Below are 27574 nucleotides of genomic sequence, written 5' to 3'. Positions count from 1 at the left end.
CACGGGTTTCTACCCCGGTCCGGGAGGATCCCACCTGCCGCGGAGCGGTTGGGTCCGTTAGCCATGGCCGCTGAGCCTGCGCTTCCGGAGCCTGTGCCCCGCAAGGGGAGAGGCCCACGTACCGCAAAAAAAAAAAAAGGATCAGATTGAAAGCAGACCACTTTTTGAACTGTGAAAGCATTCATTAGGGTGGGATTTTCTATCAGAACTGTTAAAATACCTAGAGAGTAAAATACATCATTCAAATGCATTTAGAATTCCTTCCAGTAAAGTACCTTATGTAGTTCTTTTCTTAGTTTTTATCCTTCTTTTTTTTTTTTTTGCTGTACGCGGGCCTCTCACTGTTGTGGCCTCTCCCGTCGTGGAGCACAGGCTCCAGACGCGCAGGCTCAGCGGCCATAGCTCACGGCTCCGCAGCATGTGGGATCTTCCCGGACAGGTGCACGAACCCGCGTCCCCTGCATCGGCAGGCGGACTCCCAACCACTGCGCCACCACGGAAGCCTGCTTTTATCCTTTAAGTAAAACTTAACTGATAATGAAATCGGTAACAGTAACTCACATCTGCATGTGCGTTAGAACTTACAAAGTGCTTTCACATCCATTTTCTCATTTTGATTTGTTAAGAGGAACACATGAAATGTTGCTTACTAGTCTTGTTTTCATACCATGTATTACTTTCCCCAAATGCAAAAATCAAGGCAAAATGCATGTATTAAAAATAATTGTAGTTGGGCTAATCAGTAGCATAATTTGTGAATTTGAGAATTTTTCTTCTTTGCTCACCATTATCTTTAATGTGGTGGTAAATATGATATACGCTTGCAGAATGTCTAACAAACCCTCCAGCTCGCAATGCTGACAGCCATTGCTTTCTGGGAGCTGCTGTTTAAATCAGGAAGAGACCATAAATCCACAGAAGTCTGGTGATTGGAAGTGTGTCTGTTGCAGAGACCAGAGCAAACCTCCATTGTTGAGAGCCGCAGAAACACACAAATCAGGCAGACATTTTTTCAAGAAGCAGATCACGAGTAACCTTTCTATTATACATTACAGATGCTTTTTTTTTCATTCCTTCCAGACTAGACACTAATTAGATTAGCCTTCTTTACTCTGATGCTCTAATAAGGGATTGTGCTTCTGTTTTGATGTCACATCTTTCCCAGGACTAAATGTGTGTGTCTGGGGGCAGGGCAGGTGGGGGAAGTAATATCTGTGCGTATGTGTGAAATGAGAGAAACTGTTGAAGAAAAGCACTGAACAGGCATTAAAATTCTCAGGCTAAATGGTACCCTTAAGTTTTTCGCTTCTTGACATTTTAAATACCACAATGCTATAAAATATACAGCCTACGTTCTCATCAAGTTTACAACCTTAAAAGATAAGACAGGCAAATGTAAGAATGACATGAAAAATATAAATTTAATGACTTTTTTCTTTATACGGCCATCTCAAAATCAGAATCACATCCCATAAGAAGTGGTCTCCTCCTAACCGCGGTGAAAGCCACCAAGAGTAGAAGGTTTTGCTTGCAAATGTGTTACCTACGGTAACTGTGTGAGGTTTTATCCCCTTTTCTTTTTTTTTTTTTTTTTTGCGGTACGTGTGGCCTCTCCCGTTGCGGAGCACAGGCTCCGGACGCGCAGGCTCAGCGGCCATGGCTCATGGGCCCAGTCGCTCCGCGGCACGTGGGATCCTCCCGGACCGGGGCACGAACCCGTGTCCCCTGCATCAGCAGGTGGACTCTCAACCACTGCGCCATCAGGGAAGCCCCCCCCCTTCTTAAACCACCACTGACCCCAACACAGAATATCATCTTGAGCCCCTTCTTTACTTTTCATGCTTCTGTGCTATCATATTACTGCATTGGACATCATGGGGCCACTCAAATTCACTCCCTTTTCCTGTAACTGTGCTGCTCAGGGTCCGTTCAGGAGTCCACACCTCCCCCATGCAGCTCTCGTGCTTCCTGGAAGCTGAGCCCTCCTGAGTCTAGGAAGGACAAGAGGCTCAGGTCCAAACTCATCTACAGAATCTCATTCTTGGACAGGGATAGACACATGCCCCAATTTTCCAAAGAGGTTTGCTGGGGCTCCTGGGGATGAAGCTGCCCCATTTTCCTGAGACAGCTTCCAGAAGAGACCTGGTCCCTTTCCCTCTGCTTGAATTAGGAAGGCTGTGGGCCTAGGTGTGGATGGATGAAGTTGCTGCTGCAGAGTGCAGGTGAGCGACTGGAAGACACTGAGTCCTCGAGGATAACCACAGAGACTGAAATAAACTAACCCTGGTGGCTGCCCTGACTCTCAACTTACAACACATCTCCTTTATGGCTTAAGGCAGTTTGAATTGGGTTTTCTGTTACTTACAACTGAGCAAATCTTAACTGGTATATTGTTTTTAAAATATAGTGTAGGGGCTTCCCTGTGGCACAGTGATTGAGAGTCCACCTGCCAATACAGGGGACACGGGTTCAAGCCCTGGTCTGGGAAGATCCCACATGCCCCGGAGCAACTAAGCCTGTGCACCACAACTACTGAGCCAGTGCTCTAAAGTCTGTGAGCCACAACTACTGAGCCCACGTGCTGCAACTACTGAAGCCTGTGTGCCTAGAGCCTGCGCGTGCTCCGCAATGAGAAGCCACCGCAATGAGAAGCCCACGCGCTGCAACGAAGAGTAGCCCCCGCTCGCCGCAACTAGAGAAAGCCCGTGCACAGCAGCGAAGACCCAACACAGCCAAAAATAAAAAAATAAAATAAATAAATTTATTAAAATATAGCGTATTCACAGGAAATCTGAGGTATAGTAAGATCAAAAGATCAGGAGATGATTGTCGCTGAATATATAATTTCTTACTCACAATTCCCAAGAGAAATGGGTATGCTGCACCAGGAGGGTCCACACGGGGAAGCACCAGGGTTGGTCAGGACCAGAGCAGGCAGGAGCCTATATTGTGGTTTCTGTGGGAAGGTGAGGCATGGTAAGCATCTCATGAAGCACATGAGCTTACTTTGGTCAGCATGGTTAGTTTGAGTAATTTCAGTGGGATCTGGGGCACAGGGGTTGGCTGTAGGTGTTGGGTACCTGGAGCTGGGGTGATTAGGGCAGATGGATAGTGACCTGGAATGTGAGGGCCTGATAAAAGGGGTGTTGGGGTGTGGGCTGTGGGTTGATTGGTTTGTATTTAAAAAGCACACTCGTGAGTAGGCTGTTTACTATTTCCAGGAACTGCCTAAGCCTGAAGGTGCAGTCCCTTCAGAATCAGCAAGGACCCAGATGTCAAAGCATTGGAATACAGAAAATAAAAGACGTGGTTAGCACATAATATACACTAAAAGCTTAGTAAAGGCACTTAAGAGGTTATATTTTTACTACTGATATTGCAACAGAACAGGGAAACAACTAAAGCTGATTTTTCATGACCTACCACAGAGTTTTCTGACCAAAAATATGTTGATTATGCATAACCTTTATGGAATGAAGCATTCTGGATTGTCAAGCTACCTATGGAGTTATTCATTACTTGGGTGTGATCACTTCTATTAAACTCCCTAATATCCTTTGCTCTTTCTCCTTTATTCATTCAACAGTGTTTTCTGAGTACCTAGTATGTGCTAGGTACCGTCCTGGGTACTGAAAACACAGCAAGGACCATGAGGAGGTCCTTCCGTTTTAGAACTTATATTCGGGAGGTGGTGACGGTAGACTATAAAAAAATAATCTAACAGTTATATAAGATCATTTCATACAGTGATAAGTACCAAGAAAAAAATAAATATGGTGGGGAGATAATAGGTACATAGATGAGGCCTGGGGGAGAATCTACTTTTTTTTTTTTTTTAATAAATATTATTTTATTTGTTTATTATTTTTGGCTGCATTGGATCTTTGTTGCTGTACGCAGGCTTTCTCTAGTTGCGATGAGCGGGGGCTACTCTTCTTTGGGGTGCGTGGGCTTCTCATTGTGGTGTCTTCTCTTGTTGTGGAGCACGGGCTCTAGGCACACGGGCTTCAGTAGTTGTGGCTCACAGGCTCTAGAGTGCAGGCTCAGCAGTTGTGGCACACGGGCTTAGTTGCTCCGTGGCATGTGGGATCTTCCCGGACCAGGGCTTGAACCTGTGTTCCCTGCATTGGCAGGCGGATTCTTAACCACTGCGCCACCAGGGAAGTCCCAGGGAGAATCTACTTTTGATTGATGATCAAGGAATGTAATCTGTTGCCTTCTTCTCCTCCCACGTCCCCTCCTCTGTGGATACATTCTGGAGATATCTTATTTCATGTTTAGGGCTTCGAGAGCTTCTGAATTCAAGTGTGGGTGGCTTTTGCCCCTCTTCTTCCATCCCACTGCCCTAGATGTTAACGGTTTTTTGCCCTATGGCTGTTGTTAGAATAAAGGCAACTCACCAACACCAAAGATGTTCTCTCTTCCTCTTCCTGTTCTTTTTTGTAAGTTCAGTCTAGCCATTGCTTCCTGTGTGTCTACTCTGAACAGAACACTGTATTAGGCGCTGGGTCTTCCATTTTGGCATTTCCCAGTAAGACTTGGAGTCACCGTCCTTCCCCACAGGTAACCAACTAGTTGCAAAGCATTTGTGCAAGTGCACCTAGATTTCTGAGTCTCTTGGTGGATTCTTTTGTTTGTTTGCTTGATTTTAGCCATGCACTGGCCTTTCTTAGCCTGTTGTGGCTGCTATAATAGGCTCCCACAGACTGAGGGGTTTATAAACAATACAAATTTATATCTCACAGTTCTGGAGGCTGGGAAGTCCAAGATCAAGGTGTCAGCAGATTTGGTGTCTGGTGAGAGTCTGCTTTCTGGTTCAGAGATGTCCATCTTCTTGCTATGTCCTCACCTGGCAGATGGGGTAAAAGGTGCTCTCTGGGGTCTCTCTTATTAGGGCAATAATCCCATTCACGAGGGCAGAATAAATCACCTCTCAAAGGCCCCATCTTCAAATACCATCACGGCAGGGATCAGGTTTCAACACAGTGGGGATCGGTGAACAGAGGGATGGCCATGTGAAAAGGCAAAGACAGCCACCTCCAAGCCAAAGACAGAGCCGCAGAGGAAGCCAACACTGCCAGAACCTTGATCTTGGACTTCCAGCCTCCAGAACTGTGAGAAAAACAATTTCTGTTATTTAAGCCATCTACTTTTTTACGGCAGCCCTAACAAATGAATACAGGGAAGCAGAAGGGGGTGCTCTGAAGCACATTTCTTGCATATAGGACTTCTCTCTTCCATGCAGCCCATCCTGTCTCACTCATTTCAGACTTCACATTTTTGCTATTCCTCTTCTCTGCCCTAGAATTTGAACAATATTCTTCCCAGCATCCATTTCTCTCCTACTGCCAATTGCATCTCACTTTTCCTTTAAACAACCATCTTGCTCAAACCCTCAATCCTTGGGTGGGATACCCCACCCAGTCCAGAGATGGGGACATGAGCAGATCTGCAGAAGCAGAGTCACAGGGAGTCAGGTAGGTTGAGGGCTTCTTTGCAGCCCTAAGGAAGGAGGTATTTTCTGCCTGGGCTGTTAAATGAATAGGTTGTGAATCCACAGCTGCCAGATGCCACCACTGGCCTTATGACAATGCAGTGAACTCAGGGAAGCAGAGCTGAGATCACATCCTAATGACATCATCTGGTCTTGATCCAGCCTTCCCGGCCCTTTTTGCCTCTTTAATTTATATGAGCCAACCACCAACCCTCACCCTGCCCACTTTTTTTAAAAGCAGGGTCTAATTGAGTTTCTATAACTTGTAGCTAAAAGAGTCAAGACTTACAAACTAAATTGGACTCATTCCTAACGCCCAGCTCATACCTCATCTCCCTCATCAAACCCTTAATCATTTACTCCAGGTCACAGCATTTTTCTCCTTTGAATTCTCCAAGATCTTAAAGTGTGTGCTACACAATTGTAGACATTGCTCTACATGTACTAGTCTTTCTTTTTAAATTAATTTTTATTGGAGTATAGTTGCTTTACAATGTTGTGTTAGTTTCTTTTTTTTTAAAAAATTATTTATTTATTTTTATTTTTGGCTGCGTTGGGTCTTCATTGTGGTGTGCAGGCTCATTGTGGTGGCTTCTCTTGTTGCCGAGCAGGGGCTCTAGGCACACGGGCTTCAGTAGTTGTGGCTCGCGGGCTCTAGAGCACAGGCTCAGTAGCTGTGGCGCACGGGCTTAGTTGCTCCATGGCATGTGGGATCTTCCCAGACCAGGGCTCGAACCCGTGTCTCCTGCATTGGCAGGTAGATTCTTAACCACTGTGCCACCGGGGAAGCCCAGTGTTGTGTTAGTTTCCACTGTACAGCAAAATGAATCAGCTCCACATATACACATATCCCCTCTTTTTTGAATTTCCTTCCCATTTAGGTCACCACAGTGCATTAAGTTCCCTGTGCTCTACAGTAAGTTCTCATTAGTTATCTATTTTATACATAGTATCAATAGTGTACGTGTCAATCCCAATCTCCCAATTCCTCCCCCACCACACACATGCTATTCTTTAAGCACTTCAGGAAAATTGTGAGTTGATGAGTGTTGTGCGTATAGCTTTTGAATTTTCTCACCCCTCCCTCCAGCCATACTGTGTCACAACAGACCATCTAAAATCCCCAAGTGCTTTCTCCTGCTCTCTCACTGTTTCATCTCTTTGGATTCTCCAGCCACCTGGGAAAGGTTAAGTGATTTGCCGAAGGTCATGTAGTAGAATCTGGGGGGGTTGTGGTGACGGTGGTCGCAGAGCTGTGCTCTTTTAGCAGTTAGAATTAAATTTGCCTGTGATGACAAAAGCCCCAAATAACAACGGCTTAAATTAGATAGACGTTTATTTCTCTTTCACATGAAGGAGGGAAGGTTGGCAGTCTGGAATAGGGGCTGTGCTACAGGGAGTCAGATCTCTGCTTCTCCCACCTTGTAGCTCTGCCACCAGTGACTTCCTCCCAAACCTGCCTCATGACTCAAGATGGCTGCTGAAGCGCCAACACACAGGGAAGAGAAGGGATGTTGTTTTTCTCTTTAAGATTCCCTGTCAGAAGTTGCACCTGTCATTTCTGCTTTCATCCCATTGGACAGAATCTAGTCACACTAAGCTGTGAGACAGGCTGGGAAATGTAGTATATATTCTGAACGGCTGTAGTCCCCCAGCTAGCAGGGGGCAGGAGTTGTCTTACAAAGGAAGGGGAAATGGACACTGGGGGGTTACTGGTAACTCGAGCCTCTGTCATGTCCTCTGAGTTTTTCCTGCTCACTGGTTGCTCAGCGCAATCCCACCCTTAGGTTGTTGTTTATTGCTTCCTATTTGGGTACCCTTTCCCCAGATAGTTTGTGAGCTCCCGATGGGCAAAAGTTGTATTAAACTCTTCTTTACATCCCCAGCTCCTTGGAGTGTGCTTTATACATTAAATTTTGATGAGCACTAATCTATATATGGTAAGGAGAGGAGGATTTGTAACAGGAAATCAAAAGCTAGGTGTTATGCAGCTTAACAATTCCTCAGAGACACCACCCAGCATGAAGCCAGGACCACAGTCTTACCCAGGCTTTGAAATCAGACAGTTCAGTTTTAGAATCCTGGCTTTACTTCCCATGAGCTGGAAGGTCATGGAAAAGCGAGTAAAGCTCTCTGAGCCTTATTTTGCTTATCTATTAAAATAGGAATTATGATACCTTCCTTTCAGGGTTGTGAGAATTCCAAAGATGATTTATGTAAAATGCCCAGCACATTATGGGTTTCATTCATTCCTCTCTCTAATCTTCAGTAAGTGATAATGGATTGGGGGTTGGTTAGAGTTGGATGCTATCCAGCTTTGTGTGTGTCTAAGTCATCAGATCAGGATTACTCCAGGCCATGAGAAAAGTGTCTTTTCTTCCTCTGACTTCTACATTTAAGACTTAATCTTTGTCCTTGAAGAGCAAAACAAAGGAAGCTCCACAATATAATTACAATGTTAATATAAGAAGTATCTAGGTTCACACACATGACTGAATAAATAGCATCTATTGGAAGATTTTCTCTGCAATGACTTGCAAATAGCAACTGTAAATTATTCAGAGACGTTCCAGGTACCGTTCCTTTGCCTTTGTACCTCCCTCTTCTGGTACATCAACAAATCATTCCCTGGGCGACTTTCAGCAAGTTATTTAGAAGGTTATTGCAATTTGGATAGAAGATACTTGGTCCCAAAATATCATATTTACTAAAGGATCAACTCCTGATCAGAAAATGCCTACAGTCTGCATCTTCTAAATATTTCTCTAAATGAGCCAACAGATCAATTTTTTGCTTAATTCATATTAAGTCTGGTTTCCCATGTTTGCAACTGTAAGAGTCTAATACATAGGGATTATAAATGATCTTTTTTCCCCCTTGTCAAGCACATTTCTTCTGTATTTTAGGGCAGGGTTATATCCATCAGACATAAGCCTGTCCATCAAACATAAACTGAGACATCAAACATAAACTGAGACAAGCTTGTCGCAGTTCAGAAGGGAACCGGAAATTTCTCATGTCTAGAAGAAAGGACTACTCCAACCTCCACTCAGCCAGGGGCAAAATCATTCATACAGATAAATGTTACACCTTCTACCTGTAATACTCTGTTTCATTCCTTCCAGCAAGTACTTCTCTTTTCTTTAAACATCTTAAGCGTCACCTAATTTAGCAGGAGGCGCTTTCAAAACTCCTTCCTGAGCCATCTGTCTTACATCCACCTGTGAATACTGTCCCTGTTTCAGATGCACAAACATCAACACTTGTGACCAGAGAGTAGCTGAGCTCTTCATGTCCCTCGTCCTCTGTCGTCACGCTGTGACCACTGCTACAATTCAGCTCCCCCTTCTTGCCTGCGTGTCCTCCTCAGCAAAGCAAAGTGGTCCTTTTCAGGAGGAAGATTCTACTGTGGCGCTGGACACGTTTATTCTTTTTTTTTTTTTTTTTTGATTAATCTGTTCCAGCACCCTTTGCTTTTGTAATTGTTTTTGTCTCAGCCCATGTGACTATAGTGTGGTTGTCAATTACAAAGCCCAAGATGTGACTCAAGCTGGACTGTGTTCCTCACTCCTTGTGACAAGTTTGGGTTGTGATGCCAGCACGGCCAGGCTAGATCATTCTGAGGGACTGAGATGGGCACAGGATAGGCCGTCTCTCTCTCTCTCCTCTTCTGCATTGCAGTCTGGAGTGATCATAAGCAGAGCAACTCCAGGTGCCATCTTCCCCTCCATGCAGCAAGAGCTCGCCTGACTGTGGAACAATGGAGAAGAAAGCTGGCTGTGGGGGGGGAGGTGGGAGAGAGAGTCCAGTGACCAAAAGGATGAGGCTCACCCAAGCCTGGACCTTCAGTGAAGTTTCTGATGCTTAACAAGAGGAAGACTCTAATATATAGCACGTAGAATCATTTTTCCCATCCTTGTCAAGCACATCTATTCTATATTTTAGGCCAAGGATCTAACCATCAAACACAATCCTGTACAATTTGGGGGCACTGACATAATATACAAATATTCACAGGCAGTACCGTATATCTCTTCACTTCAATCCAGACCAGGATGACGTATTTGTTTAAAACCTTATTTGGGGCTTCCCTAGTGGCGCAGTGGTCGGGAGTCCGCCTGCCGGTGCGGGGGACGCGGGTTCGTGCCCCGGTCCGGGGGGATCCCACATGCCGCGGAGCGGCTGGGCCCGTGAGCCATGGCCGCTGAGCCTGCGCGTCCGGAGCCCGTGCTCCGCAGCGGGGGAGGTGCCACAGCGGTGAGAGGCCCGTGTACCGCAAAAAACAAACAAACAACAACAACAAAAAACACCTTATTTGAAAGCTTTAAAGTTTTTCTTATGCATATATCTTGCCATCTCAATTTGGATTGTTAGCTCCTGGATGACAGCACGTATATTTTTATCTTTTTGGTGTCCCTGGACACTGCCCAGTATATTGCAGGTACACAGTCTCTTACCCAAAGTCCTGGGGGCCATTTGTGTTTCAGAATTCAGAATCTTTTCCATTTTAGAAAGGTTACACAGAGCATAGAAACACCCCCACTGAGGTCTCAGGAAGTTCCCTGTAATTAAATGCAATAATATATTTGCATATGATATTAATACTGATGGCAGTAAATTAAGACTGAATAGCCTCATATCATTTTAGGCCAAGGTTTGCTAACAAATGAATTTTTTAATATTTTTGTGTATTGGAGCTTTTGGGGTTTTAAAATTGTGGGTCAGGGTTTGTGTCCCTATGATCTGTCTCTCATCACTCTTCCTTTCTAATATTTAGGTGTCTTTGTTTCCTTGCTCTGATTTCATTCTCCGGGATTAAAAGAGTGTTGAGAAATAATGTGACAGGGACCATTCTTGCCTTATTTCTGACTCCAGTAGGAAAGAACATATTTATAGAATTAAAAATTAAATGAACATTATTTTTAAAAGCTTTCATAGTTTTGATTTATACCATATAGGATGTTTATTTTATTTTTTTAAACTTAAAAAAGATATATATTTATTTATTTATTTGGCTGTGCCAGGTCTTAGTTGAGGCATGTGGAAAGTTTAGTTGTGACATGTGGGATCTAGTTCCCTGACCAGGGATTGAACCCAGGCCCCTTGTGTTGGGAGCACAGAGCGTTAGCCACTGGACCACCAGGGAAGTCCCTAGGATGTTTAAATGGGATAGATGAAAGATCTTTCTAAGTAAAAGGATGCAAACAAGGGTATAACATAAACTATTTCACAATTATAATCTTCACCACAGATTTTCTAGAGGATAGACAATTGGAGCTGGAAATATAATGTCAATAATCATCCAAACACTGATTTATTCTCTATTTATGCTTTGAAGAAGCAGTCTTAGAAAATAAATTCAAGAAAATATAACATGAAACCTAAAATGAAAATATTTTAAAGGAATGGGAGAAAAGGTAAAAATATAGCTGCAATAAAGTACTCTAGAAAGATCATTAGGAAACCAAGAAAAAAAAAAAATCAGAAACAGAAAAAGTCTGGACAGAGTCCAACAAGCGTTACCAAACAAACAAGATAACAATAACCAAACTACACAAAACCCTACAAAATGCCAGGAAAAATATCTCACCTGTGGCTGACTAAGGAACGGGGTACATCACAACTGTGTTAGGAGGAGGATAATTTAAGATCAGTTTGACGTTTATAAGAACAGATTGAAATAAATAGAGAGAAAATAAGTAAGAGAAAGGCACTGTACCGTGCACGCTGCTCCCTTAAAAAAAAAGAAAAAAGGAACTGTGTATTTGTGTACATCACACCTGCCAATGTGTGGTAGTGAGAATGCTGTGATATGGGGTGTCCTGTCTGAGATTTAAGTCCCAACTCCTGGCCCCCAGCTCCCCTCCCCCAAGCACTGGGATTTTTCCCAGGGTCCTCACTAGCTTGTTGCAATCCAGAAAGGAGCCAGAAATATTTACAAAGAATTTACATCTCCCCCACCCCTTAGGCCACTAAATTGCCTTTCACTCCAGGACTATTTGTTTAGAAAGAACTAAGTTCTGGAGAATCATGCATATCATAGCATTTTAAAAGGAAAGCAAAATCCTATTTTAAGGGCAACTTTGCAGAAGCAATGCTGAGACCAGCTATTTTTGGATCACAAAATACTTTCATACTTTAAAGGAGAGACTTTCCTATTTCCTGTATAGCAGTTGAAGGATATTATAGCTGTTAAAAAATTGTTGCTATTCTATTCTTTTATTTATTTTCTACAAATAATTTCCCCAGCTCAAGCTATTATCACCTCATCATGATAACTTCTCTTCCAGTGATTAAAGTGTTAAGTTTGAGCATATCCAAAATATACCAATGACTATGGTATTGTGACTTGCTTGCTATCAGAAGACTTGTTTTTCCTTGGAAAAGTCAGGTTTTAGCTCTCTAAAAGAAGGAGCACAGGAGAATTTCCTGGTGGTTCAGTGGTTAGGACTCAGTGTTTTCACTGCTGGGGCTCACGTTCAATCCCTGGTTGGGGAACAAAGATCCCACAAGCCGCTTGGTGCAGCCAAAATACTATAATAAAAAGACAGAGAGGGCTTCCCTGGCGGCGCAGTGGTTGAGAGTCCGCCTGCCAATGCAGGGGACACGAGTTCGTACCCCGGTCCGGGAAGATCCCACATGCCGCGGAGCGGCTGGGCCCGTGAGCCATGGCCGTTGAGCCTGCGCGTCCGGAGCCTGTGCTCCGCAGCGGGAGAGGCCACAACAGTGGGAGGCCCGCGTACCGCAGGAAAAAAAAAAAAAAAGAGAGAGAGAGAAAGAAAAGGAGGGAGTGAGGGAAGGAAGGAAGGAAGGAGGGAAGAAAGAAGGAGCACGATTTTAGGACAGAATGCTGTTTCCAATTCAAAAGGATCTCAAGAATAAGGTGGAAGTTCATTTATAAGCATATGTATTGAGCATTTACACCCAATCATGGCAGAGTAGTAAGTCCGCACCCCAGCCCTCACTGCAGTCACCATGGGAAGAGGCAGAAGGATGGCCTGCCTCCCCCTCCTTCTCCACTAGAACATGTTGAACGGATTCCCTTCTGCAAAAACAAGCGCTTTAAGAGCTGGAGGCTGAGGACTAGAGCCCATCTGGAAGCTGAGCCTGGCTGAGAGCAAAAGCAACGGCCAATATCCAGTTTGGGGGATTATCATAGGAGCTGGGAGCGTACAGATCCCCACTGAGGGAATAAGGAAGGAAACCAGCCCCAGCCTGAAGAAGATGTCTCTATGGATTGCTGTGAGTATTAAACAAAAATAAATGGGACCAACTTCTAGATCTGTGCTGCAAAGAACTGAAGGCAGGGACTCAAGCAGATACTTGTACACACATGTTCATAGCAGCGCCAAAAAGTGGAGACAATCCAAGAGTCCATCAAAAGTTAAAAGAATAAACAAATTATGGTAGATACATACAATGGAATATCACCCAGTCATAAAAAGGAATGAAATTCCGATGTAGGCTACACTGTAGATGAACCTTGAAAACATGCTAAATGAAATAAGCCAGATACAAAAGGATAAATACTGTATGATTCCACTTATACAAGGTACCTAGAATAGGCAAGTTCATAGTGGTAGAAAGTAGAGAGGGACTGGAAGGAATGGATAGCGGGGAGTTACTGTTCATCGGGTACAGAGCTTTTTTTTTTTTTTTTTTTTTTGCGGTACGCGGGCCTCTCACTGTCGTGGCCTCTCCCGTTGCGGAGCACAGGCTCCGGACGCGCAGGCTCAGCGGCCATGGCTCACGGGCCCAGCCGCTCTGCGGCATGTGGGATCTTCCCGGACCGGGGCACGAACCCGCGTCCCCTGCATTGGCAGGCGGACTCTCAACCACTGCACCACCAGGGAAGCCCCAGAGCTTTTGTTTGGGGCGATGAAAATGAAGTCCTGGAGCTGGAGAGTTGTGATGGCTGCATATCATTGTGAAGTACTCCATGCTTCTGAATTGTACACCTGAAAGTAGTTAAAATGGTAAGTTTTATGTTATATGTGTTCTACCACAATCAAAACCAAAAACAAAATAAAGGCAATAAATACTCAAAACTTAAAAAGAAATATTACCACAAAGTTCCCATGTCTGCCTGACACAGTGGTATGCCCAGTAAATGCTGGCTTCTCTTCCTTCTCTGACTCCACACTCCCAACCCACCCACATTCCCCACACTTGGCTCTCAGTGTAACATTTAATACTCCGGGACACGACATATACTTAACTTATTCTTACTTCAGAGAAAGCTGCTCTTAAACATCCTCGAAAGAGGCTGCAAAGTGGATGTCATTCCAGGAGCTTCCTTTCTGTCTCTGGTGTCATCAGTTTCTTCCTCTCTATTTTCCCAACCGCAGACCCATGAGTGCCTCCTCGTTAAAAAAACCAACCAACCAATCACACAAACAAACAAAATACCTTGAACCCTTATTCTCCTCCAGAAACTGCCTCAATTCAGAACTGCCTATCCTGTTTCTACTCAACTCTGTCCTCGACTTCTGCCATCTGGCCTCCCTCCCCACCACACAACTCAAAGGACTGGTGTCAAGATGACCAGTGAGGCCCCTCTGCCCAGACCAGGGGTCAGTCCTCACCTCCCTTGGCCTCACTCCGGCACTGAGTGGTGACCACTTCCTCCTGATGCGCCGTCTTTTCTTGGTTCCTTGGGCATCACCCTCTCCTGGCTTTACCCCTACTTCACTGACATTCCTCCTCCGTCTCCTTTGCTGACTCCTTCTCCTGTATTCTAAAGTTTGAAGCCCATTTTCTTTTCTATATTTTTGCCCTCAGTGAGCTCATCCTGCGTCATGGCTGCAAATGCCATTCATGTGCTGACGACTTTCAAATTTATTACTCTAGTTCTGACCTTTCTCTTGAACACCAGACTCATAAATTCAGTAGCCTGCTGGACTTCTCCAAGACTGTTTGACAGGCATCTCAAATTTAAGAGATCTGAAAAAGAACTCTTTATCCATCTTAACCTTCCTGCTCGCAGACAAGCTCTTCCTTCATCTTCCCCATCTTAACAAACGTAACCACCATCTACACAGGCTCCCGCGCCAAAACCCTACAGATCTGAACTCTGCTGAAAACCCTCCGATGGCTTCCTACTGCAGTCAGAATAAATGACACACTCTAGGCAAAGTCCATCAGGCCGACGTGAGGTGGCTCCTGCCCGCCTGTGACACCATTTGGTACACCTCACCTTCTCTCAGTGTGCTACTTTGGCGAGTCTTCTTTCTGTTCCCAGGACACACTGAGCTCAGTCCTACATTGGTGTCCGCTGTTTCCCTGCCTGGAAGGCCCTTTCCCCAGATGTGCACTTGGATGTTTTTTTGTGTGTGTGTGTGTGGGATCTTAGTTCCCCGACCAGGGATTGAACCAGGGCCCTCGGCAGTGAGAGCATGGAGTCCTAACCACTAAGCCACCAGAGAATTCCCCAGCTGATTCTTTCTTGTCATTTAAGTCTCTTCTCAGATTATGTCTCCTCAGAGGAGACTTTCTTTACCATCCGGTCTAGAATACTGCTTTCCCCGCCTTTCCTGTTGTATCACCTTCTTTCATTTCCTTAGAATTTGTCATTATTTGCCATTATCTTGAGTATTATTTGTTTCGTTTTTTAGATTTTCTGTTTTCTCCAATTAGAATGTAAGTTCCATGAGAAAAAGAATGTCATCTGTCTTGTTTACTGCTATAACCCTGGTGACCAGAACATGCCGGGAATTTGAGGTGCTTAATAAAAATCTGGAAATAAATGAATGAATAATTCTCTACTTTAAGAAATGCATAGCTGGGGGTTACCTGGTTGTCTAGTGGTTAGGATTCAGTGCTTTCACTCCTGTGGCCTGGGTTCAGTCCCTGGTCGGGGAACTTAGATCCTACCCGCCCTTGGCCAAAAAAAAGAAAAAGGGAAAAGAAATGCATACCTCACTGTCCTGCACATTAGTAATCGGACACTGTGGTGACCCTCAAGTCTCTGTTAAATTCAGCTTCCCAGGCAAGCAGAGTGTCTCAGGGTCTTGGAGGGGCAGAGCTACGATAGATGGAATATATATTAACATTTATGCAGTGGCTTTTGAGTTTATGTGCACTTTGCCTTGGTGACACAGAGCAGGCGGGGCAGATGCTCTCTCTAATGAAGCCCACAAGGGAGACTCTTCTGTAGAATTCTGGTTCAAAAGCCCCATCTTCAGATGCTCTACCTGCTGGATGGTGTCTTAGAATTTGAAATCATCTTGTCTGTTTGCATCTCAGCTGTTTAGGAATCTGGTGAGGAAAACCACCTTGGGATTGGTTTAGGCCTGCTGTGCGGCCTGGCTCCTAACAGGCTGCGGACTGGTACTGGTCTGCGGCCCAGGGGCTGGGGATCCCTGGAAAAAGGGCTCTGGAGGAGAGGACCAGAGAGCAGTGAGTGAAATGGTGCTGGGAAGGGAAGCCAGCAAGCCCAGGAGGAGCAAGGTAAGGGCGGAGGGGAGGTGCCGAGGGGCAGGGGCTCTGGATTTGGTCGAAGAGTGTGGGTGGTGGGAGAGCGGAGTGAAATTCTGCTTCTGGTCCAAGTGCGGGCTTTGAAAGCATAAGATTTGAAGGCCATGCCATAATAAACCACCGTACATTCACATAAGCAAGTGCAAAGTAGCTCTTACGCAAGGAAAATGGGAAAAGCAGAGGTAAAGAGGTGAGAAAATGTAAAGGGGGGTGAGAAATGTTAAATAATCCTGCTTGGTTAGAATGGAAGATCTACATATGGGTTATTTTGGGACATATATTGGAAAAGATAAGTCAGGGCCAGATATGCCAAGTTTCTGGTCTGGAGAAGGGGTGTCTGCATACAGTGCAAATAATGTCTTCTTGTTCAAGCCCAACCTCCTTGGAAGATTAGAGATGGAGATAGAGATGGAGCTCACAGAGGTAGATCGAAAGATTCAGGCTGACGAGCAAACTCTCCTGGTTTCCGGAGCAGGTCAGTGGCATTAAGAAAAAAGCAAGAAGGGGCTTCCCTGGTGGCGCAGTGGTTGAGAGTCCGCCTGCCGATGCAGGGGACACAGGTTCGTGCCCCGGTCCGGGAAGATCCCACATGCCGCGGAGCGGCTGGGCCCGTGAGCCATGGCCGCTGAGCCTGCGCATCCCGAGCCTGTGCTCCACAGCGGGAGAGGTCACAGCAGTGAGAGGCCCACACACCGCAAAAAAAAAAGAAAAAAGCAAGAGGAGCTGCTGTAGATCGGAAGGGTCTTAAGAGGCATAACAACCAGATGAAATGTTTGGCTCTTTTTTGGCTACCGACACAAAGAAACCAACTAAAAAGACAGTTTTGTGAAACAGGGGAAATCTGTATGAACTGTGATTTTGATAATACTGAGGAAGTAATGTTAATTTTTTCGGAGTGACAATGATATAGTTACGTGGAGAATGTCTGTAATTTTAGAGACGCTTCCTGAAGTATGAGGGGCTGAAATGACATGATATCCAGGATTTGCTGTAAAGAAGCAGGAAAAATAGGATAGATGAAGAAATATACAGATCTTGATAACTGCTGAATCCGGGGTTTGTTGCACCATGCTCTCTCTACTGAGTATGTTTGACAATTTTCATAATACAGAAATTAAAAAAATAACAGCTAACAAAAGATTGGGGTTAAGAGTCGAGTTAAAAAGGTTGATTCCGGGGCTTCCTTGGTGGCGCAGTGGTTAAGAATCCGCCTGCCATTGCAGGGGACCCAGGTTCCAGCCCTGGTCGGGGAAGATCCCACATGTCACGGAGCAGCTAAGCCCATGCGCCACAATGACTGAGCCTGCACTCTACAGCCCGCGAGGCACAACTATTGAGCCCACACACCTAGAGCCCGTGCTCCGCGACAAGAGAAGCCACCGCAATGAGAAGCCTGTGCACCGCAATGAAGAGCAGCCCCTGCTCACCGCAACTAGAGGAAGCCCGCGTGCAGCAACAAAGACCCAATGCAGCCAAAAATAAGTAAGCAAAATTAATTAATTAAAAAAAACCAAAGCGTTGATTCCACCTGCAATCCCAGGTGAGTAAGACTCCAGGGTGACACGGCTGTGGCAGCAGGTAGGTTGTGTGGGAGGGCAGGTGATGGAGGTGGGTGGCCCGCCCCTCCTTCCAAGGCAGAGCCAGGGTGGCCTCTGGCCCCAACCTGAAGCTGAGAAAGGGGAGTTGACCCCTGTAGGACTCATTTTCTCCTGTTTGTTCAAAGGTTGGGAAACGCTGAGGCTCCTTCTTCTGGTGTTACACCCTGCTCTCCAGCCCTGGGAGGACAGGCTGGATGATGGAATAAACAGAAGCTTCCACTCCACTTGTGCATTTGTGGCTACTTAGCAGTGGAGCAGGCGTGTGGTAAACAGCGATTACGGGTAAAGCTGACCATGTTGTTTTTCCCAAGATCAAAACTCCATCACCCCTCTGTTAACATAAGCCATCAAAAGTTGATCTGTATTTAATTTTCCCTGGGTGGTCCTGGGTTCACATCTTGCCCTTTTGCCTCACCCTAGGAACTCGGGAACCCAATCTTTTGTTCCATCTGCTTCTAAGACAGCCCGCCTCCCGCTGCTGGCCTGGCGGTTCCAGCCTGGATTCTGTGTTTTGAAACCTCGGCTAATGTTACAGAGAACAAGGGATCCTTACATTTCGTGTGAATATGCTGCATGTGTCCTGGCCACATTCGTGCACAATTGGTCTGCATTCATGAGAAAGCTGCAGAGCGGGAGCCAGGCTGAAAATGTGACCTCTCCCTGCTCCCACTTCTTCAAGGCTCCCCGAGACTGGAGGTTGTCCTGCTGCTTGAAATGGAATAAGTGAACCCCATTTTGGTGCGAGCAAAGAGGTTCTGAGGGCTGGCCATCTGGGTTCACAGTGAACGGACCCTGCCCAGTTGGGGACTCTTCCCAGAGGTAGAATTACGGGGGTACGAGTGCGGGTCGAGACAAAGGGTGGTGGTAAAATCTCGGCGAAACCTGAGCTCACCGCGTTTTGAAAGAGCCTTTGCATGCTGGAATTCTTCCCGAAGGCACTTCTCTTTCTTCAGTAATGAGCACTGACGTCTGGCCAGCCCGCTCCCTCTGAAGAATGTGTTTCTCTGGCACCTGCAAGGCGGGGCTTTCCCAGAAATGGAGAAATGTGCACAGGGCCACGTGCTCTGGGACCAGTCACAGTGCACAGGGCGCACGGAGGCCAGGGAGAGGGGCGCAGCAAGTTCAAGGGTCCTTCCTACCTGAGCATCTCAACCTGGACCCATCCTCACACCGCACAAAGAAACATGCCGCTTTGTTACTTATCTGGCGCTCTCAGGCTACGGGACAATAGCTTTTGAAACTTAGCAGTCATTTGAAACGTCCTTTCATTGTCCTTCATGTCCCTGGAAGTCTGAAGTCTGTTCCTGTTGAAAATCCTAAGAAGCCTGGATCCAAATCATAAACACAGCTTTATGCAGAATTTCTATGATGTGGGCATCTTGAATTCATTACGCCTATGGCTTTATAGGGTATATTTAAAATGTATACACTAAAGTGAATATAAACTTTATGATTCATTTTGCCCAAGAGGAAGAAAAGGATGAGAGGAAATTAAAGTTGTGCCTTGGCACACTGACCGTGGTGGAGCCTCAGTCAATGCCGCTGATGTACTTGGATTCCCGTGGTCGGGACAGCGCCGCCTCTCGGGCCAGCCCTTCTTTAAGAGCGTGCTCATTTCTCTGGAGGGCGATGATCTTGTTTGCCAAGGTTTTCGCTCATCAACAGCTGAGAATCTGCTAACACGAAACTACCTCATGGCTTGGAGCAAAATTGTTCACATTTTTCAGGTCTATGGATGAAAGGATACATCTAAAGGTCTGGGACTACCGCTCACCTGTGCGTGGGCATTTATCAATCCTGCCGGAACCTTCCTGGAGATGGGTTCAGAGATAAACTCATACAGATATGATCATGAAATTCTAGCCTGAGAAAGCAGACTTGAAAAACTCCGTTGAAGCAACATTGCTTTTCAGGTGAGGCAGAACTCCCTGACCTTACTAACAGAAGCTCTGATGAAATGCAGGGCAGCCCCAGGTCTCCTTGGCATTCTGTCACCACTTGAAGTCCTTAAAGTCACTTGCAGTCCCTGAAAATGTCTGGATGAAGAAAATGTGCTGACTTAATGGATAAAATAAACCAACATATTTAAAACAATATATATAAAATATATCAACATATGTAAAATCGATATATGTAGAAGGGCAATTGGCACATAATAAATGAAGTATACTATTTGTTTCAAAATCTGTTTTCCAAAACAATGTGATCTGACCTATTTATCTATCATCATCTAATGAGAGACATTGGATTTGAATCCTGGCCCTGACACTTTTTAGCCGTGTAACTTCAGGCAAGTTAAACAACTTGCGCCCTAGGTTTCTTCCTCTGCACAATAAGAATGTGCATAGTACCTTGTAATACTATTTTGAAGTTAATTGAGTGAATAGCAAAACTCTTCGAACAAAGCCAGCACACAATAAGTGCCCATGAGGGTTAGCTGTTATAACTATTGCACCTGGGAAGATATACACTAAAGTGTTAACGTAGTATTTCTGAGTGGTAGAATCATGGATGGATGTCTATTTCATCTCCTGTTGAGTAAGTTTAAGCTTCCTCCAGGACACATTTTCTTGGCCTTCATAATCTTTGTGTGCCTAACCCTTGTGCCTTGCTGATAGTAGTCACTCAATAAATTCTGAATTCAGCTGTTAGGATCACACTGGGTAATCAGCATCTCTTCCAAATATCAATCTTCACTGTCTCATGTTTTCATAACTATTTAGTAAGTTTCTAGAATAAATTTAGTAAAGTGAGATGAAATAAGGCTTAGTGAATACCAGTCATCGTGAACGTGTTTCTCACCAAATTGTGTGTCTTTTTCAAGACTCCTTGAGGGCTTAGATAATAGGTTCTGGACTTGCCCTCTCAAGTGGGGCCCCTCTGTAAGCCTGCACTGTGTGGTTTGCCATAAAAATAGCAAACTACTAGTTAATCATCTGCATATGTAGCCCATGAACTGGTGGCCCCCTGGGAATGGTAAGTAAATGGGATTTTATGGAAGTTAGACCTCTAGATAGGCAGTAAAACTGGCAGTCAAGGAAAACAAACAGCAAAAAGCAGGATAATGGGAAAGCATATATGGTATGATTCTATATGCATGTAAAATTACATATGTAAATTTGTTTGTACATATATGTATAGACTGTCTTAAATGTAAGAGGAGGTTATCACTATGTAGTGAAGTTTGGGGTGATTTTTTTTCTCTCTTTGTACTTTTCTATGCAGAAAAATGTGGGTGCACATACATATGATATATGAGAAAAAATAACCACCTACTTTCAATTAAGTGCTCGTCCACAGGACTGCTCTGTTCAACAGACTTCAAAAATTAACTGTAAGAAAAAAAAAATTAACTAAGGATATGAAATCTGATGTCTCGTAGGGTCGCCAGACTTAGCAAATTAAAATACAGGATACTCAGTTAAATCTGAAGTTTGATAAACAATGGTAAGTATATCTTATGCAATTTTGGGACATCTCTTTTCTTCTACTATTCTATAGAAGAAAAGAGTCAATACTCCTACCATTATTTACATTTCTTTTCATTCTTTTTTCTCTAAGTAGGTTTTTTTTTCATATGGCCAAAAATCATACTGTCTGTGTATAGTTTTCATTCATTTACCAAATTTGTACTGACTTCCTACCGTGGATCAGGCACTGTGCTAAGCACTGGGAATATCCCAGGAGTAACACACCACTGACTTTGCTACCACTAAATATAAAATCGTTTTTAATTACATGGCTTTTGTTTGAAACAATTTAAATGAGTGCATAATCTACATCAGGTTGGTATATTCCATTTTACGTAACCAATTTTCTATTGTGGGTTAATTTATTCATTCATTCACATGTTGGCTTTTTGCTAGTGTAAATAATACTGCTCTAAATGGCTTTGTGCATCAAGCTTTGCTCAAGTTTTAGCATTATTTTATTTTTAGGGGATATCTAAAGATATTATTTTAATTTTCAGAGAGATGGAATTTCCTATTAATTTTAAAAAAAAGGTTAATCGACTAGAATGACAAAAAGTTTAAGAGTCTGTATGTCTTGACTACTAATATGTTTGATTATCTTTCCATATACGTGCTGACTAATTTTATTTTCTGGATTGTCTATTTATTTTTAGGGGTAACGTCTTAGTGATTTTTCTTATCTGTTTATGAACTTGTATAAAATGGCTGTTAACTTTGTGTCATATTTGTTATTTGCATTTTTCAGCCTGTTGGTGTTTTATTTTTGGTTATTGGTTTTACTTTTATTTTGGACCTAGAGCAACTTAACATTGTATCTAGTAAAATCTTTCAGCCTTTGATTCTTTTAAACTGCTTCTCAGTATAGAATGTCATTTTGCTATTCAGATGTTTACTAACTAATTAATTCTATTTTATTATATATTATACTTTAAAATATATTAAAATCTTAAATCATCTGGAATTTATTCTGGTGTAGACATGTAATGAATAACTAACAGGATTTTTTTCCCAAATGGCCTACCAATTATCCCCAAAGAAAACTCCATTTTTCTTTATCTTTCCAATTGAATTTTGTGATAACTTTTTATCATATATTTAATTTCCTTATATAATAAAGTTTATCTCGGGACTTTACATACTATTTCTCTGATCTGTTTAGTTGAATACCATTATCACACTTTTCTACATTATAAAATCTAATAGCCAGGAGATGGAAGCAACCTAAGTGTCCATCATGGGATGAATGGACAAAGAAGATGTGGCACATATATACAATGGAATATTACTCAGCCATAAAAAGAAACGAAATTGAGTTATTTGTAGTGAGGTGGATGGACCTAGAGTCTGTCATACAGAGTGAAGTAAGTCAGAAAGAGAAAAACAAATACTGTATGCTAACACATATATACAGAATCTAAGGAAAAAAAAAAAAAGGTCATGAAGAACCTAGGGGTAACACGGGAATAAAGACACAGACCTACTAGAGAATGGACTTGAGGATATGGGGAGGGGGAAGGGTAAGCTGTGACAAAGTGAGAGAGTGGCATGGACATATATACACTACTAAACGTAAACTAGATAGCTAGTGGGAAGCAGCCACATAGCACAGGGAGATCAGCTCGGTGCTTTGTGACCACCTAGAGGGGTGGGATGGTGGGGGGGAGATGCAAGAGGAAAGAGATATGGGAACATATGTGTACGTATAACTGATTCACTTTGTTATAAAGCAGAAACGAACACACAATTGTAAAGCAATTATATTCCAATAAAGATGTTAAAAAAAAACTAATAGCATTGTATTATAAAGCACTGTAGTATTATAAAGTCTATAGAATGCAAATTATTACAGCTTTACAACATATATATATATTTTAATAAATTTATTTATTTATGTTTGCCTGCGTTAGGTCTTTGATGCTGCGCGCGGGCTTTCTCTAGTTGTGGTGAGCAGGGGCTACTCTTGGCTGCAGTGCACAGGTTTCTCATTGCGGTGGCTTCTCTTGTTGCGGAGCACGGGCTCTAGGCGCGTGGGCTTCAGTAGTTGTGGCTCGCGGGCTCAGTAGTTGTGGCTCGCGGGCTCTAGAGTGCAGGCTCAGTAGTTGTGACGCACGGGCTTAGCTGCTCTGCGGCATGTGGGATCTTCCCGGACCAGGGCTCGAACCCGTGTCCCCCCGTATTGGCAGGTGGATTCTTTTTTTTTTTTTTTTTTGCGGTACGCGGGCCTCTCACTGTTGTGGCCTCTCCCGTTGCGGAGCACAGGCTCCGGACGCGCAGGCTCAGTGGCCATGGCTCACGGGCCCAGCCGCTCCGCGGCATGTGGGATCTTCCCGGACCAGGATTCAAACCCGTGTCCCCTGTGTTGGCAGGCAGATTCTTAACCACTGTGCCACCAGGGAAGCCCTACAATTAACTTCTTATATTAGAGTGAATGAGAAGGCATGAATTTGAAGAATTGCTCACAGGACAATAAACCAGTGTACTCTCACCTTATAGTTGTGTGAAAATCTGCTTGTGATCACACTCACACAGTCTCTAAACATTAGAAAAGGTGTGAGGAATTGTCCCTTTGCGGGGAGGGGTGGCAGCTGTGGAGGCCAAAGAAGATTTTGTTTGCCTGTTTATTTATTTATGCCAACAAGGTTCTCCTCTGATTAAGACAACACAGCACAAACCAAGAGGGATTTGTGTTTTGGGGTAAAGCCAAGACATTCTGAATAAACGTTTCTTTAAGAGGAGGACTTAGCATCCTGAAACTTGGGCCAAAAATCCAAAAAAGGAGTGGAACCAAGTGCTGTGGGCCTGGAACAGGGCTGGGGCTGGAGGTTCCGCTCATAGCAAACCTCTTCTGCATGTATTTTTTCTGTTCCTGGCATTATATATATATATATATATATATATATATATATATATATATATATATATATATATATATATATATATATGAGAAGAATCTTTCCTGAGGGTCTGCTCCATGTTAGGTGCTGTCTGAAGCACTCCCTAGCCAAGCGTCAGTACACAACCTCTATTTGACACCTACCAGGTATTCGCATTATAGGAAAAGTCTATAATCCCGCAGTCTTGCTCCTTCCTTGCTGATCCCTTCAGCCCCATTGGTTTAGCCATTCATTTCCTGAACACAGAAAAGGAAAGAACTTGATATTTTTTGCCCCTTCTCCACCGTACAATAGCACTGAAGCATTGCAATTCTAGAGAGCAAGTAGCTTCCTAGGGCTGCCAAACAAACTGGATGACTTAAAATAACAGAAATTACTGTTTCACAGTTCTGAAGGTTTAGGAATCTGCAATCACCATTTTGGCTGCGTTCTCTCTGAAACCTGCAGGGGAGGATCCTTCCTTTTCTCTCCTCTACCTTCCAGGATGAACAGCCATCTTTGGCATTCCTTGGCTTGTAGGTGCCTCGCTCTGCTCTCTGCCTCTGTCGTCACGTGGCCATCTTCTCCCTTTGTATCTCTGTCTCGGTGTCTCTCTTTTTATTTAAATTTATTTTATTTTATTTTTTAAAATTTTAGGGACTTCCCTTCTTGTCCAGTGGTTAAGAATCCACCTTCCAGTGCAGGGTACATGGGTTCGATCCCTGGTCGGGGAACTAAGATCCCACATGCCGCGGGACAACTAAGCCTGCGCACTCTAGAGCCCGCGTACCGCAACCAAAGATCCCATATGCCGGAACCAAGACCCAACACAGCCAAATAAATAAATAAATAAATATTAAATGTTGTGTTAATTTCTGCTGTATGGCGAAGTGATTCAGTTATGCATATACATTCTTTTTCATATTCTTTTCCATTATGGTTTATCACAGGATATTGAATATAATTCCCTGTGCTCTACAGTAGAACCTTGCTGTTTATCTCGGTGTCTTTTTTTATAAAAACACCAGTTGTATTGGACGAAGAGCCTACTCTTACTTCACTATGACCTCCTTTTAACTAATTACAACTGCAGTGGCCTTATTTACAAAGAAGATCGAATTTTGAGGTACTGGGCGTTAGGACTTGATATTTCTGGGGGACACAATTCAACCCATAACAGAGACCATCACATCTCACCAATCCCTTTTACAACTGTTTGTCTCCAAGGGAAGTTAGAATCTCAGAGGTTGAGTTGGAGAGTAAACATGTAGGAAATGGTGCATTACTACTCTTGGTACTTTTGAAACCCATCTTCCTCTAGATTAGGCTGAAAGGAATTTTTGGATTATGGAGCTGAAAGTAGAATGAACCAATTAGACTGTGAGAGGTCAGCAATCCAGTTTGGCCCCAGAAGCTTCTGGAACAAGGGGCTATAGAGGAGCAGGGTTTCTTTCATTCTCTTCTTTGGGCTTCATTCTCTCCATGGAAAGGATTGCTCCTAATGGTAGGGTAACATGGCTGCTGTCTGGTCTGAAGTTTTACCCTTAAGCTCTCTAGCACTAGAAAGGACTGCCTTCAAGTCTGGATCTCAGGGTCAGACACCCTGCAGGAGAGAGACAGCAGCCCATGGGGACAAGGGTGCCTAGCCATGGACCAATGAACTAGTGAACTTTGACTTGGGGGATGGGGTCCCTATAAAAACAAGGCAGTTCCTGTAGTAGCCATGTAGATGTGGACAAGTGGAGAATGGAACCGAACAGACAATATTACAGATGTCCACTATAAAAAGATAATTCAGGAGAGGAAAATCCAATTTTCATGTAAATTATCCAGATGGGTTCCAATGCTGGTTCATATTCACCAGAGAAATTACTCTGTTCTCTATTTCATGTCATTTAGTAGATCAGGTTTCTATCTGTGCCCCAGGGCAATGACCCATGACATTTACGATATCTGAATTCAAATAGTAATTTCAGATTAATCTGAAAACTGATTAGGTCACATGTCTTTGTATACATGATTTTTGTCCTTTTGTGGTAGGGGGTGGAGTCTTAATATCTATTTATGGATCCAGGATTTATTTGTAAAAACAGTCTCTCAAGTCAATTAGTAACATTCACTAGAGTTTAAAAGTGATCATTTTTGGAGTCCATATTTTAGCAAAGATATCTTTCCTTTAATTTTGTTTAAAGCATTTAACTGTCAGAAATAAGCAACTATGCAACTGTTAATTCACTCCAGAACTATAAAGAGCACATTAAATGTCCTTACCTCCTTCTAGATTATCAGTACTGATTGTCTGGCTAAAAGGTAAAAACAAGTTTTACCCGCCTCTGCTAAACTACGGAGACCAGCCATTACGCGAGCATGATCTTTTTCCTACCAAAGTCAAGTTCTCAAGGTCATAAGTGACAGATGGCTCTGGTGAGCACCACGCCTGAATCCCAGCTGCTGAAGGGACATTTGCATCTGGACCCAAGTGGGTACCTCACACCCAATTTGTGCAAAAGCAATGTAACCCTCTGCCTTCTCCAGGCCTCCCTTCCTCACATGGCATTACTGTCTTCCTTGCAGATCAAGTCCAGGGCTGAGACAAATCTTTCCCCTTGTCCCTGCCTTCTGTGAGTCACCAGAATTTGATCCACGGTACTGCCTATGTCAGTTGTTCTCAGACTTGGCTGCGTGTCAGAATCCCCCGAGGGGACTTTAAATGAATTCAGATTTGAGGTCCTATTTCTGGAGGTTCTGAGTCAGTAGATCTAGAAGTAGCCTGAAGATCTGCACTTAAAGTACCTTTCCCATGTGATCAGGGGACTACCAAGATTTAGGAGTCAATGTCCTAAATACCTCCATTCCCACTGCTGCTACCCTAGTTCAGGCCCCACTGCCTCTAGCCCCACATCGACATCCAGACCCATCCTCGAACCCAGTCAACCACGGCAACACATGCATTTGAATGCCTGCTTTTCCCAGACACTTTGTCAATCAGTGGAAGTACAAAGATGAATCAGACATACCCTTCCTCTCAGGACAACTCTTCACTGAGGGAGATAATCCAGGAAACCACATTCTGTTCATGAGATAGGCGCTCTAACCGGGAGAATAGGAAGTACCCTGAGGACCCCAAAGTGGGACCGGTTAACTCAACCTTAGAAGGTCTCAAAAAGCTTCCCAGAGGAAGTGATGCTGAATTTCGGATAAAGACGAGTTTATCAGACAGAGAGGGAAGAGGGAGAGGACATTCCAGACAGCGTAAACGGGAATAACGCGGCTAGACTGGTGTTTTAGATTTATTTCCAGACTTATGTTTTGGAATCACACTTCAGAACCTCCTCCAGGCCTGTTTGAAAGCTCTGGGCGGCTCTCCACCGTCTTGGGCATCAATTCCTAACTCTGTGGTCTTGTATTCAAGGTCTTTGGTGACCCAACCGTCTCTCCATCACTATCACCTCTCCTCACCTCCGTTCCTGTGCTCTGGTCACAATGGATGATTGGCTTTTCTTTTAAAAAGCTGTGATCTTGGGAATTCCCTGGTGATCCAGCGGTTAGGACTCCAGTGCTTCCTCTGCAGGGGGCCCGGGTTTGATCCCTGTTCAAGGAACTAAGATTCCACAAGCTGCACGGCGTTGCCAAAAACAAAAGTAAATAAATAAAATAAAA

At 43.9% G+C, this 27574-nt stretch overlaps 1 long non-coding RNA gene across 3 annotated transcripts; it reads right to left on the bottom strand.

Moving 5' to 3' along the window:
• Window positions 1–146: 146 nt before the first annotated feature.
• Window positions 147–27574, bottom strand: LOC141276045 (uncharacterized). Of its 3 annotated transcripts, none has more exons than XR_012324915.1 (5): window positions 27374–27574; window positions 20845–20900; window positions 18461–19604; window positions 15412–15518; window positions 147–13452 (listed from the first exon to the last, which is right to left on the bottom strand). It is a non-coding gene; the product is annotated as an uncharacterized lncRNA (long non-coding RNA). The 3 variants fall into 3 exon arrangements; XR_012324916.1 differs by having other exon boundaries at window positions 15412–18893; window positions 19086–19604; XR_012324914.1 differs by having other exon boundaries at window positions 15412–19604.

Source organism: Tursiops truncatus, chromosome 12, assembly GCF_011762595.2.
Source record: "Tursiops truncatus isolate mTurTru1 chromosome 12, mTurTru1.mat.Y, whole genome shotgun sequence".
NCBI lineage: Eukaryota > Metazoa > Chordata > Mammalia > Artiodactyla > Delphinidae > Tursiops > Tursiops truncatus.
The sequence above is the reverse complement of the archived record's forward strand: the minus strand, read 5'-3'. Positions and strand labels throughout refer to the sequence as shown.